The sequence below is a fragment of the Trachypithecus francoisi genome, unplaced genomic scaffold (assembly GCF_009764315.1).
Source record: "Trachypithecus francoisi isolate TF-2019V2 unplaced genomic scaffold, Tfra_2.0 Lachesis_group3, whole genome shotgun sequence".
Taxonomy (NCBI): Eukaryota; Metazoa; Chordata; class Mammalia; order Primates; family Cercopithecidae; genus Trachypithecus; species Trachypithecus francoisi.
The window spans coordinates 39733167-39750508 of record NW_022681468.1 but is presented as its reverse complement, the minus strand read 5'-3'; the positions used below and the strand labels follow the sequence as shown (position 1 = coordinate 39750508).

General features: G+C 42.8%; 1 long non-coding RNA gene across 4 annotated transcripts in view; it reads left to right on the top strand.

The window, feature by feature from the left end:
- The window catches only part of LOC117069462, a 94134-nt gene extending 77572 nt beyond the window's left edge, over positions 1-16562 (top strand). For 3 of the 4 annotated variants that reach the window (XR_004431555.1, XR_004431554.1, XR_004431552.1), the window contains 2 exons: positions 3308-3423; positions 13019-13073. This is a non-coding gene — a long non-coding RNA (uncharacterized LOC117069462). Of the gene's footprint in view, positions 1-3307; positions 3424-13018; positions 13074-14841; positions 14967-16294 lie in introns of those variants that run through there. The other variant, XR_004431553.1, reaches the window with a different exon arrangement.
- Positions 16563-17342: the final 780 nt, after the last annotated feature.

The window sequence follows — 17342 nt, the reverse complement described above, 5'->3', positions numbered from 1 at the left end:
TTCTAAAAAAATTGTTCTGCAAAATGGGAATGGTAAATGCTGCAGAGCAGTGATGAAGATGGTAAGTCATCAGGTATGATGAAAGAGCTTTGGAAACTTTTAAGGTGCTATACAATTACATGAGAGTGATTACATGGTGATTTTAAACTGTAAAGACCTCTATAAATGTAAGGAACTACTAGAGACCTTGTAAGGATACTTACTAGGACTAAATTACTATTCTCCTAAGTAAAGACACTAACCTTACAGACTCATACAAACTCAGTATTTTACATTAAAAATAGACTATGGCCAGGTATGGTGGCTTATGCCTGTAATCTCAGCACTTTGGGAGGCTGAGGCCAGCGGATCACCTGAGGTCAGGAGTTCGAGACCAGCCTGGCCAACATGGTGAAACCCCATCTCTACTGAAAATACAAAAATTAGCTGGGCGTGGTGGCATGTGCCTGTAATCCCAGCTACTCGGGAGGCTGAGGCAGGAGAATTGCTTGAACCCGAGAGGTGGAAGTTGCAGTGAGCAGAGAATGTGCCGGTGCACTCCAGCCTGGGCGACAGAGCAAGACGCAGTCTCAAAGAAAATAAATAAATAAATAAAAAATAAATAGATTATAACTCACATTCTCCTCTTCCCAAGAATCCATTTTTAGTGGCCTTGGGTATTTCCTGAAATTGCTGGGAATGTTGTGGCAGATCCTCCCCACCTCTATTTTATAAACTTTCATCGGCTGTTTGAAATGCTTGCTTTCTTTCACTCCAGAACTTGTTGCAGCATATCTTGTTCCAACAACTTCCAGCCTGCCAATGGAGCTTTGGTTTTGCCAGTTGTGATGACTCTGAAGCTCTTTGTCAGTTCTTTTTATTCCTGGAACACTTGATCAGCTAGTTGGGTTGCATGTTGTTTTAACCCCTGAAGAGCAGATTCCCAGTCTTTGCTGTGTTTTACAATCTGTGATTTAGCTGTGACTGTTTTAACAAGTGCTCCCTGCCAGAGCTTCAAATAGTCCCTGTCAACAGTTGTTCCCTCTACTCTTTCCAGTAGCACAACCCTCTCTTTGAAGGAACATGCTGTGTTTTCAGTTCCACAGGGACTATTTGAGGGAAAGAATACAGGAATTGATGAGCTCAGGATTAAGCTAATGACTCAATGGATGACAGATTGCTTTAGAAGCTGGGTGTGGTGGCTGTAGTCCCAGCTACTCAGGTGGCTGAGGTTGGAAGATTACTTGAGCCCAGAAGTTCGAGGCCAGCCTGGGCTATATAGCAAGACCCCCATCTCAAGCAAACAAACAAAAAGCCCAGATTGTTTTACGGTCAAGGGTGATACGCAATGCTAAACAATTAGTATGCATAGGAATCACCTGGAATTCAAAATGAAAGTGCAGATTTCTGGACCTGACCCCAGATATCCTCTAATTAAGAAATTCTGTCCTCATAAATGAGACTTAAAAAAAAAAAGAAAAGAAAAGAAAAGAAAAAGAACTTCTGGAGTGGGTAATGAGGTTCAGACACACTACCTTAGCATATCAGACATTTTAAACTGAAGGAATTTGAGACATGGCAGGTACAGAAAGGACTTTCTTTTCTTTTTGAGATGGAGTCTCGCTCTGTCGCCCAGGCTGTAGTGCAGTGGCGTGACTTCGGCTTACTGCAACGCCTGCCTTTTGGGTTCAAGTGATTCTCGTGCCTCAGTCTCCTGTGTAGCTGGGATTACAGGTGTGCGCCACCATGCCCAGCTAATTTTTGTATTTTTAGTAGAGATGGGGTTTCACCATGTTGGCCAGGCTGGTCTCTAACTCCTGACCTCAGGTGATCCACTGGCCTTGGCCTCTCAGAGTGCTGGGATTACAGGCATGAGCCACTACACCCGGCCTAATTTTTGTATTTTTAGTAAAGACAGGCTTTCACCATGTTGGTTAGGCTGGTCTCGAACTCCTTACCTCAGGTGATCTGCCCACCTCGGCCTTCCAAAGTGCCGAGATTACAGGTGTGAGCCACTGTGCTTGGCCAGGAGGGACTTTCTGACCATCCCCTGAAGGAGGTCATAAAACCTTCATGTGAGAGATGCCCTCTCTATACTGGCAAGAAATGAGCATCCTTGCCTCTGAAGACAAAGGACAAAGATAAAGAGAAGAATCTGAACTCATAGGCCTTGCTGTTTCCCTCAGTTTACCATGCTTAGCTCATACCTTTTTGTCTTATCTCCACCACACCCCCACTCTTCATCAAACGTAGCATAAAACAACTCAGGTTTTACCACTTCTTTGAGGCTCTATTTCTTTATGAAGGCTGCCATGCTTTCTAAAACTTTACACTTATTAAATACATTTGTATGCTTTCCTCTTGTTAACCTGTCTTTTGTTACAGGGGCCCCAGCCAAGAACTCAGAAGGGTAGAGAAAAGCTATTTTCCCTCCCCTACAGTGGGGTCATTTTACACATGCTCCTGGGTGATTCTGATGCAGGGGTCCACATTTTTAGAAACTTGGTGGAGAACACTGGTTCTCCTACGATTGTAAGTAAGTTGACTCTGAACAGACCACAGATTTACTTTGCTTCAGTCTCCACACTCACAAATGGCTATAAAAGCAGTAACCATCTTTCCTTCCTCACAGGTTTAAAATAGGAGTACAATGAGATAACAGATCCAAAACCTTTGTTTGTTTGTTTTGAGATGGAGTCTTGCTCTGTCGCCCAGGCTGGAGTGCAATGGCAAGATCTCGGCTCACTGCAACCTCCACCTCCTGGGTTCAAGCAATTCTCCTGTCTCAGACTCCCAAGTAGCTGGGATTACAGGCACCCGCCACCATGCCTGGCTAATTTTGTATATTTAGTAGAGATGGGGTTTTACCATGTTGTCCAGACTGGTCTCAAACTCCTGACCTCAGATGATCTGCCCGCCTTGGCCTCCCAAAGTGCTGGGATTACAGGTGTGAGCCACCGTGCCTGGCCTCATTTTGAAAAGTAAAGAGCTCATGCTAGTGCAAGACACCCTTATCCTTCTCAGCATTCTTTTGCATCAATGGAGCAGACCCCAGTCAACAACCCATCTTGCCCTGACCCCCATAGACACTTCTAGGTATTCACTTGAAGGGATGAAAGCTTCAAGAACCTGCCTTTTGTCCATCTGGTCCAGACAGACTCACATAAGTTTATGCCGTTCCAAACAGAGTATGACAGAACCACACACATTTCTGCCTGAAATCTTGCCAAGATAGAATCTGAGATGACTCTCCTAATAGGCCTAAGTCTTCCTTGAAATCTAGGCACATCTGCATCTTTAATGATCCTGTTAACTTCATTTTCCACAGTGTCACATCATTCCTGGGCCACACTCAATTGCACGGGTGTCTTCTCTGTGAGCTGGGGCTTACACCTGAAGGCTTGCAGTCCACACACAACCCTCATGCTTTGGCTGTGTTCCCAGGTACAGTATATACTTTTTGAAGTTTTGAGTGATCAATTTCACATTAATCTATTCTCCCTCACTCTATTCTCCCTCACTCCTTTTGGCAAGAACCTGTTCCAAGATATTCTCCCCTTTTTTGGCCTATTCAGCTTGAAACAGAATGATCAGAGTATCACTTCCAGTTGAAGCACACTGCTGTTTTCTTTTAGATATATTGGGCAGCCTACTGCTAGCCCTCAGCTGCTTTGTAACTTCATTAAATACTCTGCAATGTCTGATGAGTGTCTGAGTATTTGCAATTACCCTGCCCTCCTAAAGAGCAAAGAGGGGCATGATTCCCCTCCTAAGACCTGATAAATTCTTTGTCTCTCTCTCTCTCTCTCTCTCACTCACTCATTTAACAAATAATTATTGAGCATCTAGTATTGTAAGAGGCATGTGAACCAGAGCAACTCCATCTTGAATACGGGCTGGGTAAAATGAGGCTGAGACCTACTGGGCTGCCTTCCCAGATGGTTAAGGCATTCTAAGTCACAGGATGAGATAGGAGGTCTGCACAAGATACAGGTCATAAAGAGCTTGCTGATAAAACAGGTTGCAGTAAAGAAGCCGGCTAAAATGCACCAAAACCAAGATGGTGATGAGAGTGACCTCTGGTCGTCCTCACTGCTACACTCCCACCAGCACCATGACAGTTTACAAATGTGTGTGGCTGTCATACTCTGTCTGGAAGGGCATAAACTTATGTGAGGCTGTCTGGACCAGGTGGACAAAAGGCAGGTTCTATGTCAAATGCTATGACAATGACAAGAGGTTACCCTATATGGTCTAAAAAGGGGAGGTATGAGTAATCCACCCCTTGTTTAGCATGCAATCAATAAACAACCATATAAACGGGCAACCAGCAGCCCTTGGTGCTGCTCTGCCTATGGAGTAGCCATTCTTATATTCCTTTACTTTCTTTCTTTCTTTCTTTTTGAGACAGAGTCTTGTTTTGTCACCCAGGCTGTGGTGCAATCTTGGCTCACTGCAACCTCTGCCTCCTGGGTTCAAGCGATTCTCCTGCCTCAGCCTCCTGAGTAGCTGGGACTAAGAGGCGTGCGCCACCATGCCCAGCTAATTTTTTTTTTTTTTTTTTTTTTTTTTGAGTTGGAGTCTCGCTCTGCCGCCCAGGCTGGAGTGCAGTGGCCGGATCTCAGCTCACTGCAAGCTCCGCCTCCTGGGTTCACGCCATTCTCCTGCCTCAGCCTCCCGAGTAGCTGGGACTACAGGCGTCCGCCAGGTCGCCCGGCTAGTTTTTTGTATTTTTAGTAGAGACAGGGTTTCACCATGTTAGCCAGGATGATCTCGATCTCCTGACCTCGTGATCCGCCCGTCTCGGCCTCCCAAAGTGCTGGGATTACAGGCTTGAGCCACTGCGCCCGGCCATTTTTGTATTTTTAAAAAATAAACTTGCTCTCACTTTATGGACTCACCCTGAATTCTTTCTTGCACAAGATCCAAGAACCCTCTCTTGGGGTCTGGATCCAGGGACCTTTCCTGTAACAGTATGTGTTTAGCACTGGAGAGAGAGTGCAAAACAGACAAAGTTTCTACCCTTATGGAGTTTATGTTCTAACAGAGAAAACAGTAAGTAGTTGAATGAGAAAATTTAAGGTAACAGTAAATATTATGAAGAAAATGAGACACTATAATGTTGTGCAGAGTGAACGGGGCAGGGAAGTTGCTACTATAGACTGGGTAGTCAGGGAAAGGCATCTCTGAGGAAGTGAGATTTGAGCTGAGACCTAAATGAACCAGACTTGGAAAGATTGGACATTGGAAAACTATTACACTAGTTTTTCCCCTGATGGCTTCTGTGGGGTTTGTTTGCTTGTTTGTTGGCAGAGAAAAGAAATCCTGTCTTATGCTTTGATCATAATGACATTATATGTTATTGCTAGGATATGTACCCAACAGCCCACCAGAATGAGTATTCAGCCTATACTCTACCACAGCTCTGTGCTTTTCAAAGCATCACTTTGGTTAGTAGTGGCAAGATGATCCAAAGGATTCCTCAGAATAGACTCTTAAAAGGCCTACCTCATCTAATTAAATTAAGCAGCTTACTATAGTGTTGTATCTTAGAGCCCCGGGAAATGGCTCCCACCTCTCTGAATATCCTAGACTTTCCAGCTACGCTCTGGAGATTGAAATTCTTTTAAACCAGTTTTTCATTGTATAGTCAGTTAAAAGGTTTAAAATGCAATACCCTCAGGAGAAGTGGCAAATTGGTCCTGTGCACATGCTATATGGTTCTGAAGAGTCTACAGATTCTTTCTGTAAGAAGGGAGGGGAGAGGAAGAGACATGTGCTAGAGACTACTGGAAAAGGGAATGTAGAGAAAAGCGAAGAGCTGAGAAAGGGGAAATGGAAGAGAGAAAAGACTCTGTGTCCTTAAGCAACTGATTCCCTAAGGACTGCAACATCTCCAGATTTCTCCAGAGCTCTAAGAAGTCAGGTGTACTTGGAGCTGGCCAGAAGGGGTAGTGGTGGGCTCTCTTCTCCTGTCCCCATCCTGAAGGCTCGTTTCTACGTTACAGAAAGTGGATTTCCCTATGGGATGGAGCAGTGTGTATCCTGGACCATTTTGCCCTGGGGGAAGTTTAAAAGGAAGGCCTGAATCATTAATTTATGAGAAGGATAAGAAAGTGGCATCTCATTAAGGAAATGAGTCTTCTTTAGAGTCTAGAGCATAAGAAAGCTTCAGTGGGATGAGATCTCCATTAGAAAGGGACCACTATTAGAGTCAGTTCCACAGGAACGCTGTGAAGTCTAATAGGGCAGGAGATGGGGTAGGATGGGAAATCTAGAGGGATCCTTCTAGCACTGAAAAACTACCCTTATTTTGTAACCCTGGGCCCCATTTGGAAGGGTGGTAAGCATGGAAGAAAAGGACAGAAAGAAAAGTTCTAAAAAGCTCTGGGGAGTGATTTAAGGACTATTTAGAATAATAAAGTAACCTGAATAAATTCTGAAGCCCTGAGGAGGCTCAGTTTCCCCAAATCATAATCGAAGAAGGTAATCCAGAAATCAAGAAGAAATTTAACATGCACTCCAATCTTTAGAGATGCAAATCTCTAAAAGAACACTACAGGGAATTTGATTCAGAACCCAGAGAACACTTCTGAAATTCTCTTTTCTCTTCTTAAGCCACATCTGACAAATCCTGCAAATTGTCCCCAATACCCAGGCCATGTGTTTATTCCCTCCCTTCATTCCCCCATCTCTTTACTCCCACCTCTCCAATCCCATTTCTTTGTCTCTCCCAACTCTTTCTTCATAAGAAAAGCTGGCAAACTGATTTGGAAAAGAAAGTATTTTTATAGCAGTGCTGTTTGATGGAAATATAATGTGAGCCACATAAATAATTAAAAAATTTCTAGTAACCACTTTAGAAAAGTAAAAGAACATAGGCAAAATTACTTTTTTTTTTTTTTGGAGACAGAGTTTTGTTCTTGTTGCCCAGGCTGGAGTGCAATGGTATGATCTCGGCTTACTGCAACCTCTGCCTCCTAGGTTCAAACGATTCTCCTGCCTCAGCCTCTTGAGTAGCTGGGATTACAGGCACCTGCCACCATGCCTGGCTATTTTTTGTATTTTTGTTAGAGATGGGGTTTCACCATCTTGGCCAGGTTAGTCTCGAACTCCTGACCTTAGGCAATCCACCTGCCTTGGCCTCCCAAAGTGCTGGGATTACAGGCGTGAGCCACCATGCCCGGCCGCAAAATTACTTTTAATGATATATTATGTTTAACTGAGTATGTCCAAAATACTATTGTTTCTACATGTAATCAATATACAAAATTATTGAGATATTTTACATTTTTTATACTGTGTCTGAAAGTCAGCAAATATTTTACATGTAGAGCACTTAAAATGAACTAACCACATTTTAAGTGCCTAATAGCCACATGCGGCAAGTGGCTACCCTGTGGGAGAGTAAAGCCTTACAGATTAGGTGAATGGGCAGGAAAAGAGGAAAGACTGGGCCCCAAATATGGGGACATGGCCTGCTTCATGAAGAAATTGTCACAAGTTGGTGCAATGGTAAAATGATAAGAATAAGGACAAGGTACTTATTCTTGAGTTTTTCTTAGAGGCAAATCTATTCAGTTTTTAAATTTTGAGATTGTGTCTCTTCCAACGTGTCAGAGATGTTTGAACCAGAGTGACTTCATCTTACATAGGGGCCAGGTAAAATAAGGATGAGACCTACTCAGCTGCACTCCTAGGAGGTTACACATTCTAAGTTCCAGGACGAGATAGGAGGTCAGCACAAGATACAGGTCCCAAAGACACTGCTGATAAAAGGATGCGGTAGGGAAGCTGGCCAAAACCCACCAAAACCAAGATGGTGACAAAAGTGACCTCTGGTCCTCCTCACTGCTCATTATACACTAATTTTAATGCATTACATGCTAAGACTCTCCTACCAGAGCTATGACAGCTTATAAATGTCATAGCAATGTCAGGAAGTTACCCTATGTGGTCTAAAAGGGAGAGGAACCCTTAGTTCCAGGAAATGCCCACCCCTTTCCCAGGAAACTCTGAATAGTCTACCCCTTGTTTGGCATATAATCAAGAAACAACTATAAGTACACTCAGTTGAGCAGCCCATGCCACTGCTCTGTCTATGGAGTAGCCATTCTTTATTCTTTACTTTTTTCATAAACTTGCTCTCACTTTATGGACTCACCCCAAATTCTTTCTTGCTCGAGGTCCAAAAACCCTCTCTTTGGGTCTGAATCAGGACCCCTTTCCGGTAACAAAGGTCAGATGCTCCTCACAGAAATAGTCATTTATGAAATTATAATAATGATAGATGCCAGTATTACTCTTCTTCATGTCATCATGTGGCTAAATAAAAAAATGGTAACTACATTGTTTCTCCCATTTAAAAAAATGTTTTATAGGACCATGAAATCCAAATGGCAGGAAGTCACTGCTTTGTAGCACACAGTTTTTTTTTTTTTTTTTTTTTTTAAGATGGAGTCTCCCTCTGTCGCCCAGGCTGGAGTGCAGTGGTGCTATCTCCACTCACACCTCCCGAGTTCACACCATTCTCCTGCCTCAGGCTCCTGAGTAGCTGGGACTACAGGCACCCATCACCATGCCTGGCTAATGTTTTGTATTTTTTTTGTAGAGATGGGGTTTCACCGTGTTAGCCAGGATGGTCTCGATCTCCTGACCTCGTGATCTGCCCGTCTCGGCCTCCCAAAGTGCTGGGATTACAGGCATGAACCATCGCACCTGGCCACACATAGTCTTTTTAAAAACACATCGGCCCATTTAATTATCACAACAACTTATATGAGACGTATATATATAATCAAAAATATATATAATTATATGTATAACTATAACTATATATAGTTATGTATAATTTGTCTATATATAAATTATATATTATGTATATAATTTGTCTTGAAACTGTAGAGGAAGAAAAAACTTTTTCCTCTATTCTCCTAAGATCTCCAGCTGGAGCTCTGGGAATTAAGCTGACAAAAAACAGATTAGCAAGAGAAAAACAGATCGTTTATTCACATGTGCAGCATGCAATAGAAACTCAGTGATGAGCAGTGATGAGTAACGCAAAGTGGGTGGCTAAAACTTGGGACTTCATAGCATCTGAACAAAGAACAATATGTTGAGAAGTGTCAAGACAGAGGAAAAGGGGTTTAGGCTTTTCGGGGCAGCAAACTGTGGGACGCTAAATATATGGGCAAAACTCCTGGAAGTTAAAAGTTGGTTTAGTAATGTTTGTCATGTAGATTTCTCTTAGTGCCATCTCTGGGCCAATACGAGTTTCAGATGATTAAAAATCTAAATCTTCTTTTAGTCAAATGGGAGTGTGGGAAGGGTGGGCCGAGAGCTTTTTTCTGTTTCTCAGTTATCTTCAGCTTAAAATAATCCTGTGTCAAAAGGGCATATTTGGGGGTGGCCCATTCTAGTCCCCTGCAAAACGATCACACACTTTCAGAAGGTTTCAAGTACAGTGTACAGAACTTTTCTTCCTGAACTATTTGAGAGTTAATTGTTGATCTGACGCCCTATCACCCTACAAATTTTAATGTATATTTCCTACAAACAAGGATGCAACCTACAAAAACCATTATAATAAATCTGTGAAAATTAGGAAATTAATGTTGATGCACTACTATCATTCAATATTTAGATCCCATTCAAGTTTTAGTAGTTGTCTCAATAATGTCTTTATCCTCCTTCAGTCTAGAAGAGTTGGTCAGTCTCTTTGATTTATATGACCTTGGCACTTTTGAAAATTACAGACCAGTTATTTCATAATTAATAAGTAATTATGAGGGATTTACTTAGAAACTGCAAATACTCCATTCCTCATCAGACTTTTAACTTATTCGTTACATATTTTGATGCTCAAATTGTTTCCAGCTTAGCCATTAGGAGTCCTTCAAGCTGACTTCCGTGTCCTTTGACATGTCACCATCATTCTTTAAGCACTTTCTTGTTTTCTGGCACAACACATTTTCCAGGCTTATTTTGTACTTTCCTTGCCCCAGGAGTAGGCCATTTCTCCAAAGAGCCCTGGTGCACAATTAAGTTTAGAAGCCAAGATCTGGGGGCTAGGTGTGCTTGCCGCTATTGAGGCATCACTGTTGCCCAGGGCTGCTCAGTGAGCAGAGCTAAGGAATATATGTCAATATATACAAACATATACAAAATGTATACAAATATATACAAATGCATACATTTACATCTCTAGTTTTCTCTAGTTTTCTATTTATCTCTCCTGTGTTGGAAACATGAGTTCTAATTCAATATCACAGAGCACATCTTCATTTTCTCTCTTTCTGTATTTGTACCTCCCTTCTCTGGCAGTAGAAACCTGACCATGACTCATTATCTGTAGTTTATTTAAATATTTGATCAATCCCCCCTATGTAATGAAGCTCCTGTTCCCACTGCCACCTCCTCCCCTGCACAAATTCTTTTCTCTCCCCGTTTGACCTCTGTTGCCTTGTGCTGGGGCATTCCCCACTTGGAGATCCTCACCCACCTTGGCCTTCAACATCTCAGGCCAGAACTCCTCTATGTATCTTTCAACGCTTCTAGTGAATTTTTAAGAAAACTGAGAAAACGAATTTCTGTAACTGAGATAATTGAAAATATGATTTCTATATTTTTAAGCTATCTTAGTTTCATAACTTCTTTCCCGTCCTTCTTCTTCTATTTTTTTTTCTTTTGAGACAGAGTCTTGCTGTGTCACCCAGGCTGAAGTGCAATGGTGCGATCTTGGCTCACTGCAACCTCTGTCTCCTGGGTTCAAGTGATTCTCCTGCCTCAGCCTCCCCAGTAGCTGGGATTACAGGCACCCACCACCATGCCTGGCTAATTTTTTGCATTTTTAGTAGAGATGGGGTTTCACCATGTTGTCTAGGCTGGTTTCAAACTCCTGAGCTCAGGCAATCTTCCCCCAAAACCCTTCCAAGGTGCTGGGCTTACAGGCATGAGCCACCATGCCTGCCTTCCTTCTTTCTTTAGTAGAATGCTGTTCCTGTTTCATGGAGCAATTTTTCCCCTATCTCTCTGATAATAATTTCAGTTTGTTTAGCCTCTTCTGCTTCCTTCGTTGTTCATTTCTTCTGAGTTCCTTTGTACTGTTATTTGCTTTTGGTCTCTGTCTTTCCAGTTGGAGGCTTTCCTCACATACCTGGTGTGTTCCTAGCTTTCTGTTCTTGTATGAGAATGAGGCACTAAGGAGCCAACTAGAATAGAATTCAGGGTAGGGAGTAGAGATGCCAGATAAAATACAGGATGCCCACTTAACTGAATTTCAGATAAGTAGTAAATAATTTTAAAATATACGTGTGTCCCAAATATTACTATGAACATATTAATAATAAGAAACTATTCATTGTTTATCTGAAATCTGAATTTATCTGGCCATTCTACCTGGGATCTTAGTCAACTATTGACTTCCTTCAGGGTGATTGTGATATGGACTGGATGCAGGAGTGTAGGGTCCCTGGCGTGGGCTCCACCCTCAAGCTTGGACCTGCAGCCCTAAATGAGGACAGGCATTCCTGTTTTTGCACCCAAATGTTGCCTTCTGGCATGTCATGTTCCCCTATCCTGTGGCCATATAAACCCCAAACCTCAAGCTCCGCAAGCAGAAGAGTGGCAGAGTGATAGAGCAGCAGAGTGGCATGGCAGAGAAGGAGAGAAGAAAGGAAGTGTCTGAATGATGAGAGGAGTTCGGCTGGGGCAGCCAGAGAGGAGATAGAATGCAAAAGACTGAACTCCAGGGGAATGGCAGGGCTAAAAGAGCGTTGTAATACCACTAGACACTGCTGTGGGGCCAGAGCCCAAAAGTGCTCACCCTGGCTTCTGCACCTGCTCACACTTGCGTGCTTCCCCTGCCATAAGGGGTTCCAGCGTGCAGCGGCCAAATAAATCAGCCACACCCCTGTTGCATGTACCACGGCGGGTGAGGGAACTCTCCCATTTCAATTGTATGGGATCCCAATTTTTCATAGGTGTATCAGTTTTCTCAGAGAAAAATTCTTCCATTCGCCCCTGGGGGCTATAAGCCTAGCTGCTAATGCGCCAAAAGGCAATTGCAGGAGGGGAACAGTGTAGAGATGGTCTTCCGTGCCACCGTCCCTCGGTCTTTCTTCCAGCTGTGCCACGTCTCCCTCTCCCAGGCAGAATCCTGGAGGAATTGGGTAGGGACAGCTGCCTGGCAAGGAGGGTTAAGAGGAGGAGAACCGGAAGGGGACTAACTTGGTTTTATATAAACTTTCAACCAGTCCTCCTGTTTTCAGGCCTGCCCAGCACTCCCGCCTTTGGAGGAACAAGTTGCCCGCAAAGGCTGAGTCTTTCTGGGATTCTCAGACTCATTGATCTGTTTTTCCTGTGGGTTTAGGGTTTCAGCTTTCTGTTAATATTGTTTGTTTCTCTCATTTGCTGTGTTTTTGTCTAATGCTCTACTTGTCTTTGTGGGTTTATGTCATTTAAAACTTTCTTTGCTGAATTTGTTTTTGGGAGAATAGAGATAAATGTGGGTGTACAATCTGCCATGTTTCACTGGACGATAATGATTTTTCCATTTATTTTATTGGCTTATATACCTGGAGGAGAAATTGTCTATAATGTACTACATACTCAAATGTTCTGGGAAAAAGGGATTTGGATAAACATGGGTTTTTCTCTGATTCTTTCTTTCCTCTATACCTCCACTCCCCCTGCCCCTGCCCACACCATGAAAGACCAAAGGTGACTCTGACTGATATGAGTTCTTTGGCTTGCGATACTTGGTATTTTGGCACTATTGGTTCCTTAAGCTCCCCAAAAACAACTGGACTAGTGTGCCTATAAATCTTCAATCTTAACCAACGGTGAGTTTTTTTTTTTTTTTTTTTTAGACGGAGTCTTTCTCTGTCACCCAGGCTGCAGTGTAGTGGTGCAATCTTAGATCACTGCAACCTCTACCTCCTGGGTTCAAGTGATTCTTCCGCTTCAGCCTCCCAAGTAGCTGGGACTACAAGTGTGTGCCACCATGCCTGGCTAATTTTTTTTATTTTTTTATTTTTAGTAGATACAGGATTTCACCATATTGGCCAAGCTGGTCTCGAACTCCTGATCTTGTGATCTGCCGGCCTCCGCCTCCCAAAGTGCTGGGATTACAGGTGTGAGCCACCGCACCGGTTTACCAAGGGTGAGTTGTAAACCTAACTATTCCGCTTTTGAGTCACTAATAAACACAGGGGTGGGGTGGTCATTTCTTAAGTGGAAGGTGAGAAATCCTAAGGGTATATATGAGGTCTGAGAACCCTTGTCTTTGTTTAGTTCCTCCATACACCCTTTAAGATGAGCCCAAGAAATTTCAGATATCTGCTTACTTCCAAAAAATTATTTTCTGCCAACTCATGTCATCGTAATTAAACTAGTTGCCACATGTGGCAAATATTGTAGGCAATAAAATTCAGGCTGATCACCATTATTAAGACATGGACATAAATAGCAAGAATAGGGTGGGAGGACCAGGTGGGGTGGGTTTGGAAGGCTGAGGAGGGAGGATTGTTTGTGGCTGGGAGTTTGAGATCAGCCTGGGTAACACAGCAAGACTCTTATCTTTACAAAAAAAGTTTAAAAATTAGCTGGTTGTGGTGGTACGTGCCTGTGGTTCCAGCTACTTGGGAGGCTAAGGTGGGAGGATCACTTGAGCCCAGAATGTTGAGGCTGCAGTGAGCCACGGTTGTACCACTGTGACAGAGCAAGACCCTGTCTAAAATGAAAAGAATAGGGCAGGAGTACTAATTGCTCTCACTTGACTTGGCTCCATTTTATGGATGAAATCGGCTCAGAGAGCCTTGTAGCAAGTAAGTGGTATCACTGGTATTCAAACTGATGTTTGTCAGACATTACCTCTTAGAGAGGAATATTTTGAATTTAGAATCCAAAAAAGTTTGTATTCTGTGGCTGGGTGCGGTGGCTCATGCCTGTAATCCCAGCACTTTGGGAGGCCGAGGTGGGCAGATCACTTGAGGCCAGGAGTTCAAGACCAGCCTGACCAACATGGTAAACCCCGTCTCTACAAAAAACACAAAAACTAGCCGGGCATGTTGGCACACACCTGTAATCCCAGCTACTCAGGAAGCTGAGGCCAGAGAATCGCTTGAACCAGGGAAGTGGAGGTTGCAGCAAGCCGAGATCACGCCACTGCACTCCAGCCTGGGAGTCAGAGTGAGACCCTGTCTCAAAAAAATAATAATAATAAAAATAAAATAATAAGAAAAGGTGTGTATTCTGGAAAGCATAGAGTAAAACCAAAGAACTTTCTGCAGAAGAAAATTTCTATTTATCAAGTATAGCTTTCCATAATTATTATTCTAGCAAATATTACAGGGCAGTGAGACTAGGAAGAGAGTTGGCAGAAAGTCTTCTGTTTTGGTGGAGAGAGATGGAGCAAATACAATATTGTGAACCTGGTATTTGTATCAGCCAAACAAAATCAAGAAGAATATGTGGTGGTGATAGAGGCAAGAAATGAAAATCTCTCATTTCATCCACAGTTTTATTTTGTTTTTTTTTTTTGAGACGGAGTCTCTTTCTGTCACCTAGGCTGGAGGGCAGTGGTGCGATCTTGGTTCACTGCAACCTCCACCTCCTGGTTTCAAGTGATTCTCTTGCCTCAGCCTCCCAAGTAGCTGGGATTATAGGCACCCACCACCATGCCCTGCTAGTTTTTGTATTTTTAGTAGAGATGGGGTTTCACCATATTGGCCAGGCTGGTCTTGAACTCCTGACCTCAAGTGATCTGCCCCGCTTGGCCTCCCAAAGTGCTGGAATTACAGGCGTGAGCCACTGTGCCCTGTCCACAGTTTTTAAAAGCTCTGATTTTTTTTTCTTTCATAGCGGACAAGTTCATCTTCAAGAAAACTAAGAGATCTCTTCCCCTGACAAAAAACAGCTCCACGTTTGATGGGACTCAGACCTGGGCTCTTCTGTCACCTCTAGGTAGGGAGGTATTAGAGAGCAAGGTGAGTTCCTATGAAGAGTTTCATGTGAGGGAGAAAAAGATGGATATGTCAGTTACTCTCAGGTAGCCCGGAAGAGCCTGGCAATGTTAGATTTTTATGTTCCTTTTAATTGTTTTGATGTCTTAACCTAGTAATAAATTGTCAGTTAATCACTTTTATGCAATAATAAAAGGTGCATAAAATGTTACTGCTGCTTCCTGCTCAGGCCCCTCTCTCCAGCATGGAGTGTTATTGAGATACATTTCATTCAGATAAGTTGGCAGTTTTATCAGAGCATAGAGGACACCCTGACAATTATCCTACATGCTGCAGCAGACAATATGAAAAGCCTCTAGGTCCAAACTCCCTCTGGCTTCCTAGAGTATATTTTGCAAAAGGTGCAGCTTTGGTGGAACTGGAGAATTTGGTCACCAGGTTATTTGATTGTAGGAAAAGTCCATATTGTGCTCTAGGACTTAGAGACTAAGGTCAGTAAATGGGGAGATAAGTGATTGACAAATGTGATATTCTTGCCTGGTGGTAAAAATAAAAAAAATTAAAAAACCAAAATGTGATGAAATGGGCATTCTGTGTTAAATCAAAGCTTCATGGGTTTTAAAATCAGGTTTATGTAATAATATTTTGGAATTCTTTCCAATTATAGTGAGATCAGAATGTTCATGGAAAGTCACCATCCATAGACATTGGAAAAATAGTCATTCCCAATTTCTGCTATGTGATCCCAGTATGGCCTTGCTGATTTGTTTGCTTTCTAATTCCTTGGTTTAAGTGGAAAGGAGGATCCTCTTTACAGTGTTACCGTGCAGAGTACTAATTGTCAACCTCGATTTTGTAAAAAGCAAGAATGTTTCTGAGGATGTTGCAAACTCTCAAGAGGTCTGAATCTAGCCTAGTATGCCCCTCCCACCGAGTGCATGACATCAGGAGAGCCAGTTGTGAAATTAAACAATGATAGGATGATGCAGCTTCAAAGAAGTTGGAAATTTTTGATATAATAAGGTTATAAAGCTACAGGTTATAAGAATAAGTGACTTGAATTTATGGTGAGTCACATGACAATCTCAGCACTTCACTTGGTGGCTGTTTCCAAAGAAGGAGGGAGAAGGAAAGGACAGAGAGATGAGGGGCAGCGGGAGAGCTGCCTCAGTTGTGACAGTTCTACCAGACCACAAATTAAGCTAATTATTAGTATCAGCTGTTACTTATTATTTAACTCAGTAGTGCTGCACTGTAATTCTACAACTCTTAACTTGGCAAACATGTTGTAATGGAGCTAGCTGTATGAAAGAGTCTATATAAGATTAACTTTACTATTCTTCTTATTATAGTTTAGGAGTCACCCTACCAAGTGGGTATGATGATGAAGGTGAGCTGCTAAGAAAGAGGTTGAGAGACAGCTGATGTTTGTTTCAAGCCAATCTTCTTCAACCCCAGGCACCAGGAGCAGAGGGCCAGTGGGTAAAGATTAAGTAGGATGGAATCTGTAATAAAGCCAAATGTGTGGGTTGTATTGCTGATCTTGTCATTATTTTGGATTTTTGGAGTGGAGATGAGATGAAAATGTTTGCTTTGTATCTACCTGCCCAGGGTGTAAGTAAGAGGGAAGAACAAGACTCTAGGAGAGAAATAGAGGCTACCCTAAAAAAACACAAGTAAATGTCAGGTGATGTCACCCATAAAGTCTTCCAGCCATAATAATTTCACCTGAAAGCTATTTATTTTGGAACCCGACAGAAAGCCCTGTCTGTTTCATATTACTACTCCCTCAGTTTGCCGATGTTAGAATACTTCCAGGACTGTAGGTGAAATAGGTCTACTAGAAGATTAGTCAAACATCTACATAGTGACCCTTACAGCATCAAAATTTTTCTTTGACTATTCCATGTAAAGAATTATGAAAAAGGCCGGGCGCGGTGGCTCAAGCCTGTAATCCCAGCACTTTGGGAGGCCGAGACGGGCAGATCACGAGGTCAGGAGATCGAGACCATCCTGGCTAACACGGTGAAACCCCGTCTCTACTAAAAAAATACAAAAAACTAGCCGGGCGTGGTGGCGGGCGCCTGTAGTCCCAGCTACTCCGGAGGCTGAGGCAGGAGAATGGCGTGAACCCGGGAGGCGGAGCTTGCAGTGAGCTGAGATCCGGCCACTGCACTCCAGCCTGGGCGACAGAGCGAGACTCCGTCTCAAAAAAAAAAAAAAAAAAAAAAGAATTATGAAAAATATAGTAATACTTTTAAAAAAAATTTCACAAGAAGTGTTTTTTGTTTCTTTTTTGTTTTGTTTTAGATGGAGTTTCACTCTTGTTGCCCAGGCTGGGGTGCAGTGGCACGATCTCAGGTCACTGCAACCTCCACCTCCTGGGTTCAAGCGATTCTC